We start from the raw sequence: 7,721 nt of genomic DNA on the forward strand, positions 1-7,721 counted from the left end.
TGAGTGAGGAAATTCGAGTAGTTTTGACCCAGAAAGCGAAATTTGAATATCATCCACTTAGGTGCAAGATTATGCCAAAATTTCATGTTTTCCGTCCCGTTTTTGCTCATATTTCGGAGGCAAACCGAGCAAGAACGCTCATTTGTACATCATTCTAGAGAGAAATAAACGGCCTTTTTAGAAAGTGAACCATGGATGGGGAAGTGTTGGCAGTTTTCTCAAAAAAGGCTTGAATTCAAGAAGTTTCAGACTTGCGTGGTTTTTTTTTGAGTTGCAAGTTTCTCAAGAACCATTAGAGCCAGATAATTCGTTTTGGCATCATTGGATAGATAATTGAATGGGGGGGGGGCATGACCCCCACGACCTCCCCCTCCTAGATCCGCCCTTGACCTTGTTGCCAGGTTGCGTGAATCTACCGGCGTTCGAGTACTCCTCCCGCACCTGTAGCCAATCTAAGATTTATGACATGGCTTATGTTAGCTCCCCTTTGTTTTATTCGCGTTATATTACAACTGTAAAACTTCTGTCTCGTCCGAACGTGGTGCTTTCACTTTGGAGACTCTCGTAAAATATTAATGGGCCGTCGGATGAAATCCGCACTTTTTCAGTTATACTCCTTAGGAGGAAAAAAACATTTCCCCGAAATTAATTCGAATCGAATCGGCAACTTTTCGCTCTGCGACGCCAAGAGGAGAAATGAAGGGGTGCATTTTTCGGAGGCGACACGCCTGACATAGATAAATGGGTGTCCGTGTACGAGTACGTAAATAACTTAAAAGTTTTCTCGCGAAATTGAATTCGCATTATCCGAGGGAGGGCAGCCCGAAAGCTGTTGCCGTTTTTCTTGTCACGTATCGATAATGCGATGGAAGCGCGCCCCCAAGCGCCATTCCGACTCACAATGAGCCCCAGAATCATTAGTTTCAATCAACATATTAATCGGATTTCATCATTTACACCCTCCATTTCGTTTGGGGCATCAATTGCGCTTGGACGTGCAATTTGTTTGACAAATTCCTCAAAAAATGAGCCCTTCAAGAGGCTTCGCGGAGCAACGGCAGTCCAAGAGTGAAAAATGGGCGAAAACCCTTGCCGCGATTAACAGTTGCTGACTTACTAGAAGCTTTGAAGGGCAATTATTTAACAATCATCTTCCAATCAACACCATGAAGGTTAGCAAAAAGAGTGAAGCAGAATTGCCTATTTTGAGTCTTTAGCTGCATCTGCAATTTGCAGGAAAAATAGAACAGAGTTTTGTCTACCTGAGAACAAAATTTTACAGTCTCTACTTGCTTTTGTGTCCGCGATGTGATTTTTTGAACAAAATCTGCCGGTAAATTTTATATCAGTTTGTTACCGCCTGAATTAACGATTATTTTAGACTCGCCCTAAATCGCTACAAAACCCAAATTTTGAGGAAACGTATAGTAGAGTTTTGCCTATTTTGGCGCACAAAGTTGAAATGTTTACCTCCTTTCGTTTTGAGATGTGATTTTTGAAAAAAATGTTCACCTAAATTCAGTTTCAGTTACTTGCACAAGTTTATATTTTTCTTGAAAACTGCTTCTATTTGTTAGAAACAGCAGAATTTTGTCAAGTTTTCAACCACATTTTTATCCGAGACGTATTTTTTCAAATAAAATGTGTCGGTAAATGTGATATGAATTAGTTGGCGGCGTTGGCGCTTAAGTTTGCAAATATTTAAAAACCGCTTTATTTTGTTAGAAAACGGAAATTTGCACAAAAAGTACAGCAGAGTCTTAACTATTTTATAGCAAAAATCCAAGTATCTACCTCATTTTGTCTTCGGGAGGTGATTTTGTCAAATAAAATGTGCTCGGAGATTTAGTATCACTTAGTTGCTGTGCAAGTTTGCAATTAAAAAAAAATCGACGCAATGTACAAGAAACTCAACACTTGCACAAAGAGTAGAGTAGAATTTTGCCAATTTTGAGCCACAAATTCAAGTTTCTACGTGCACTTTTGTCCGATACGTGATTTTTTAAATAAAATATGCACGTAAATGCAATATCAATTAGTTGCCGCTCAACGTTGCAACTATTTAAAAAATGCCCTAATTTAGTAATAAACCAAAATTTGGGCGAAAAGTACAGTAGATGCTTACCTATTTCATAACACAGATTTCAAGTCTCTACCTCGTTTTGCCTTCGAGATGTGATTTTTTAAATAAAATGTGCCCGTAAATGGTATCTCAATTAGTTGAGGCCTAAGTTTATTTTTTTTTCAAAATTGCCCTAATTTACGAAAAAACCCAAATTTACAGGAAACGTTTAGTAGAGTCCTGCCTACTGCGTAGCACAAAATTCAGCCCTTTACCTGCTTTAGTGTTCGAGATGTGAATTTTTTAATAAAAAGTGCACGCAATTTGGGTATCAGTTAGCTGCTGCTGCTCAAGTTTGCATTTTTTTAAATCGCGTTTGTTTGCTATAAAAACCAAGTTTTCGGGGAAAATACTGTAGAGTGTGACTATTTCGGCGCATAAGTGCCTTGTGTCCTACATTTGTCTGTCTTTTAATAAAATGTGTGGGTGAATTTGATGAGTTAGTTCTTGCCAAAGTTTGCAATTAAAAAAAAATCGTCGTAATTGGCTAGAAAATCATAAGATGCCACAAAAATACAGTGGAGCTTTGTCTAGTTTGGGGCATAAATTTCAAGTTTCTACCTGCTCTTGTATCGGATAACTGATTTTCGAAATAAAACATGCATTTAAATGTGATATCAACTAATCGCCCCCTAAGTTCGCAGTTAGTTGAAGAGGCCTTTATTTGCTAGAAAAACACAGTTTGCAGGCAAAGTTGCGTACAGTTTTGTTTGCTTCGCTGCATAAATTTCAAGTCTCTATCTGCTTTTGGATCCGAGAGGCGATTTTTTATGTAAAATGTGATAGTATTGAGAGCAAGCTGGACATTGTTTAGATCGTTCAGCGTGCAATTCTGATCATTCTCCTCTATAATACCTCTAATTTTGAAAGAACATCTGCATCTTCTGAAGCGCTTTTTGGGGTTTTCCTTTAGCCAGTTCACTGAACAGACGATGGAATCTCTTGGGGGAAAATTTACCTCACTTTAACACTTCTTCCTGGACCTGGTGTTTCCCGATCCCGAGTGTCCAGCACTCTATTTATATGCAGATAAAGCCGAGGCAAAGTCGAATACAGATTCGAGACGGCCCTCAAAGTAAGATCTAAGATTTATTAATTTGCATATCCGGATGCGGCCCCGTTTGAAGTCACTCACTACTAAATTATTCAAACCGGGTTTGCACGGGTATGTGTGTAAAGTATAACTATCTTCGCCCGTATAATTGGCTTTCTATAGGGATGGAACTAATAACTAATTCACGGATGATGGTTGTGCTGAATCCGTAAAGGATCTGCTTCTATAAGCAACGAAGACGTGACAAGACGACAGCCTGAACCGGCGTTTTCACCGCTTGAATGGCAGAGGGATCTGGGCAAATTAATTTTGCATCGTCAATACTCGGCCCTGAATCGCAACTCGATCATCCCTTGTTTTGTTCGCTCAAGTCCAGGATGATCCAGGCCGCAAAGCCTCATTTGTGCAATTGTAAGCCGCCTTAATTAGGCACCTGGCATGCGTGATGTTGCAGGAAAATGTCTTGTCCGCACCGGATTACACTGTTTCAGTCCTAGATTGGAAATTTTGCTATCAAAGCAACGAATATTTTCTCTCCAAAACGGTGCAAAAAGTGTTTTTATTCGAATGAATCAAAAAGTGCCATTTTGCGAACAGAAGCGATGATCAAAAAGAAGCACTTTCCTTTAGCGTTCATTTGTTTTACTTTTACGCACGGACTTTGTCGCACATATATTTTTTAGTATTTTTATTTAAAAATAACCGAAATGCTTTTTTAAGGAATGACGTAGGTTTATCAACAACTATTGAACCCATTTTCAAGTTTACTTACAATTTGTAAATTATACCTTTGTTATAAGTTCAGTCTCATAATCGTTTTAATGGCCTACTTATCTACTTTTGCGATGTTGTCACACGTAAAACTCGATTTTTTTTAGAAGCGCAAATGTCATGCATACACCATCCCAAGACCACAGGTGTTTCAAGTTGAAAAAGTACTTAAACTTCAAAACATGACATTTCAAAAAATGACATTGCCACAAAATTTTAAATATGAAATCGATGCATTTTATTATTCGTGTAATCTTTCATTCGAATAAAAAATAGTGTTCGATACGAGGGCGAAAATTTGTTTTTCGAACTCCTGACGGATTGAAACGCCGTCGTCGTTCGAAAAACGACATTTTTCGCCCTTGTATCGAAAACTACTATTTTTGGGAATGAATTTCTGAATACAGCGCCGCTCTAGTTGCCGAAATTGATTTTGGAGCTCAAATGAGACCGACTTTGAAAATACCGCAAAATTAATCCGAGCGTTCGATTTCATTCAAATGGTTCACATATTTAGAATGAGGCTTTGCCTTGAAAAAGCTGCAAAAAGCAGTTCTGAAGCACAACCAAATTTTAATTAATTAACTTTTGACGAAAAGTCATCAAAGCCAAATTACACATTTTGCGCGGCAGATTTGCCTTTTTTAAAGACAAAAATTTTTGAGGCGAAATACCCAAAAAGAAGTTTGTAAAAAATAAATCCGCCTCAACAATATAGAACTTATCTACTTCGTCTAAAGTTTCACCCACATGAACACCATAAGTTATTCACATCGACTCCAGATACTTTTTTATCGAATTGCTCAAGACGAGGAATTTGACTTGGTTGGCCAACTTTTGGTAAACTGAGATCAAAATTCAAGAGCAAAAAATGTCGGCAAAGAAGTAAAAATCATTTTTTTAACAAAAGTGAACAAGTTAACAAATCAAAGCTGATGGCAGGGTTTTTTTAAGTTCTAATAATTTCAACCTTTCTCCTGACTCGCACGCTCGATCTTCTGTAAAAGCTTTCCACTTTCCATTCGGCGCTTTACTAAAAGTTAAGACTCATCAGAACGAGTTACTTTTCTTCAGCATCTTGTCCAACTTCTCATTTAATAATCCCTTAGTGTGTCTAATAACGTCCATAAGTCGCCTTTAAGGGCGTCTCCTATCGGAGGCGGACTATCCTCTTTGATGTGCTCAAGGTTCTTCCCTTTATCAGTTTTTTCCAATTTTCCATAGTCCTTTTTTCTAGCTTCTCTACTGTTTGGAGACTCAAATGCTGCTCTATTTTTCAAACTCAATTATTGTTCATCTGAAGAATGTTTGTAGAAATATTTGCTAATTTCTGATGCTGAATAGGCAAGCAGTGGTTGACTGAAAGGCAGAAGAAGCCAATAAAACGTTTCTTCGAAGTCCTGACGCGCCATTACCCGACAAAATGAAGCTTACTTGGGCGACGTAAATTTTTAATGGCGATTCGTGGGAAATAGAGGGACATGCGAAGGATAGTTTATGGCCGGCCCGAAATAAGTAAGAAACGAATAAGGCAAGAAAACAGGCCGGAAAAGCGGACGACCGAATGGAAACGCTTCGCTCGTAAAGAGGATAATAAGGCATGTTTACGACACTCGGAAACCATAAACCTGGACGACCCGGCCAGGTAGTGGGGCCCTTTATTGAGTTAGGGCTCCGACTAATTGATAGATGGATGTGCGGCCAGCAAATTGGATTCGCTCGTGTCATTGTGCTTAAATAGATTGCTCGATAAATATTTTAGTTGGTAACAATTAAAACGCCCAGGAAAACACATCGGATTCATCCAGAGTTGCTGCAGAGAAACTGTGGCACATGCAAACATTATGAGGACTCAAGAGCAGCTTCGCCCCATTATATAGTATATCTTGAATATTGACATCTAGATTAAGCCGACGAATGAAGAAGGCTGCATGCGTCTACGTTGGAAAAACTCAGGCTGAAAGTTGGAAAGGGAATGGAAAAACGTGCCTGAAAAGAAGGCGGGGCGCAACCCCTGGATCCTCGCTAGACGTCGGCACGTGCCTCGGGTGCCAACGATCCGGCCCCGTTATATTGCAAATCTCATTTGCGACAATAATTTATATGTAAATATATCCGAGTCGTACGTGTTGCATTTCGGAATTTCGCGCAAAATTCAAATATCCGAGCATGTCACGTTAATCACGGTCGAGAAAAATCACCCAACTTCTCAAGTTCAAACGAGAAAAAAACCGATTTTCTTATCGGATCACATTGTTTACCAGGCTCAACGGGCGAACAAAGGGCAAAATCATAGGAACTTGTCTATCCTCGCTGCTTATCAGCAGATTAAGCGGTGTCATAAAACGAAAACAATCATAAATTCAACAAATAAGACGCACCTCTGAGTAATAGCTAAATTGGGGAACTAAAATTTGAACAATAAAGAAGCAGCAACCAAAATCACTATTGAAAAAGAACAACCAAATTCCTTTCCTCGATGTACCAATCGAAACTAATGCGAAAAGCAGCGAGCATTTACAGGCAAATCCGACTCGAAGGACCAAAATATGAGCAGATTTTTCAATCCAAGCCATAATTCCATATCAATTCGCCAGAAAACTAGAACAAATACGATGATTATAATTTTTTAAAGCGATTTTATTAAAGTTATTCAAATTCAAAATTTATTAAAAATATGTAAACAGAAAATTATTTGTCAATTTACAATTCATATAATGTAAAAATTATTTGTTGAGTACCTAGATACCTTGTACCTGTATGTACTCTCAAGGTTGCAATTTTTTTTTATATCAGTAATCATATTTTTATTTTCTGTCCTGGTTTACCAGAAATCCACATAGCATACCATACATGTTATTCTTACCTAAAACTCGCAACTCAAAACATTTTCCCGAGAACTCAACTTTTGAGAAAGTATCTGAACAGATGTGTTCCTGTGTATAGTAATATATTCTCTGGATTTTTTATTAAACAAGTTGAAGTTATTTATTGATCTTATTATACTTGGCAATAAATTATACAATTTTGGGGCTACATAATTAGAAACTTAAGATGAATTGTTCGATTATTTTTTTCAGGTAGAGCAAGAAAGTTGTTAGATATTTGTCTTGTGTCGTGGTTATGTTTTACATATGTTTGAGTATTTTTGTTCTTATGAGTAAATGAGCATGCTGAATGTATGTACAGCAATGATATGTCCTTCCTTCTAACCTCATCCCACGAAACCCCTGAAAAGATCAATGCTGTGTCATCAGCATAGGATACAATCTTGCCATTCATGTTTAACCCCAGCAGATAATTAATATAGGTTATAAACAAAATTGGCCCCAAAATTGTTCCCTGTGGAATGCCCATCTTAATGCTTAGTGAAGAACTTATTTGGTTATTGACTTTAACATATTGTTCTCTGTTACTTAAATAACTCTGAAAAATCTCGATCCCCCGATCTCTTACCCCATATTGTCTCAAAGAACTAATCAATAGATCATGAGGAACAGTGTTTTTGTTGTTTTCTATTTGATTTTTATAATAGTGATACTTTTGTTGTTTTCAGAGTTTATTTAAAAAGTTTCTGTAGTGTTTGTATTTAGCTTCTGATGCACAAGTATAATTTCTTAAAAGTGCTCTCTTTAACTTATTTCTATGTTTATGGAATTGATCAACCCATCACTAATCCAATCTTTAATTTTTTTATTATTTTTAAACTTGATTTTACGTATTATCGCTAATAGATCGTAATAAACCAATTAACTGATAGCGTTGATAGTCGTT

This window comes from Dendroctonus ponderosae, unplaced genomic scaffold (assembly GCF_020466585.1).
Source record: "Dendroctonus ponderosae isolate FM_Combo_2020 unplaced genomic scaffold, Dpon_F_20191213v2 Dpon_F_20191213_11, whole genome shotgun sequence".
NCBI classification, from domain to species: domain Eukaryota; kingdom Metazoa; phylum Arthropoda; class Insecta; order Coleoptera; family Curculionidae; genus Dendroctonus; species Dendroctonus ponderosae.